Source organism: Hipposideros armiger, unplaced genomic scaffold (assembly GCF_001890085.2).
Source record: "Hipposideros armiger isolate ML-2016 unplaced genomic scaffold, ASM189008v1 scaffold_1111, whole genome shotgun sequence".
NCBI classification, from domain to species: Eukaryota; Metazoa; Chordata; class Mammalia; order Chiroptera; family Hipposideridae; genus Hipposideros; species Hipposideros armiger.
The window spans coordinates 83,762-85,065 of record NW_017732461.1 but is presented as its reverse complement, the minus strand read 5'-3'; positions in this window follow the sequence as shown (position 1 = coordinate 85,065).

Here is a 1,304-nt window from a genome sequence, read left to right as displayed (position 1 = left end):
CAACTTGTCTGTTCCCCTTTCCCCAATTCCCCAATAAAAATCTTTAAAAAATAATAATAATAATTATGTGTGAAATTTTGAGTATCCAGGTTCTGTCAGCATCACTGTTGGATGCCCAAAAATGTAGGTGTTGATACTGAACACTCCCTCCTCATTCACATCAACCCCAAGTGGTTGTGTGGACTTTGAGTTGAATTCTGTGTCTTGCTTGTGGTCTTGTGTCACCCAGTCTTGTTTAAACAGGAACAAATTGTCCTGGAGCCAGTACGGGCTCTGGAGTTGGGTTTCCAGGATGCAGTTCTGGCCCTCAATGTGTGTGACCTTTCATCTTTAAATATGGGAGTCATTAACTCCCCACTCACGGGGGTGTTCTGTGGATCCAAGATAATGATGTAAACACCTGATAGAGTGCCAGCCCCCGGACTGTGCGGTGGTGTTGGGAGGAAACCCAGGCTTCACAGGCAGAATCTTCCCTACTTGGGTTTCTGACCTTGGGCATTGATTTCATTTATAAAATGCCAGGGTTGGGCTGGTCAGGAAATATGCGAATTTCACTGTTAAGAACCCGGTGAAAGATATATAAGCCCTCTATGTAAAAATGTGCAAAAGCTCGTCTTTTTAAAATATTAGGTAACTCAGTTCCTCTCTAACTCCAGGTAAAAATCCCAGAGCTAGGTCATTTCTAAGAATTACGATATTGTTCCCCACAAAAAACTGGGCTTATCCTGCAACAGACTGTCTCTCCTCCATGGCAGTGGAGGCATCCGGGAATCCATCCTGTTCATCAACGCTTTTCCTCTTGCTACTTTTTACTGCATATGTTGTTTAAGGTGTTATTTAGCATTTAGAGCAAAGAACTTCACATCTGGACTACTGGACATCTACTAACTTCCAAATTCAGGACTGGCTTACTGTGGGCACCAGGCACCCAGGAATGCAGGAGGTAGGGTGGCCATTTTTAAAAAGCTTGTTTTTCCATCAAGCTTACAAAAGAAGATTGTGTACATTTCCATAATTTTTACAAAGCCCCAGTTTAGGGAAATAACTTATGTAAAAGAAGAGAAAAGCCTCAGAGCTGTCATGCAAGTCTCAGTGATATATACAAATAAAAATGAATACTTACGCTTACATTTTTTAACATTGAAAACTTACAGGGTTTATATAACAAGGTTATGCAGTTACCATGTGTAAAGAGCTTTCAGTTATCCTCCAGTGACTGTATTTATAAAATCGTATGTCTGTGAGGAACATTTGCCTCATATCCTGGCCCCTGCCAAGTGTACCAGCGTCGGTGAGCAGAAAAA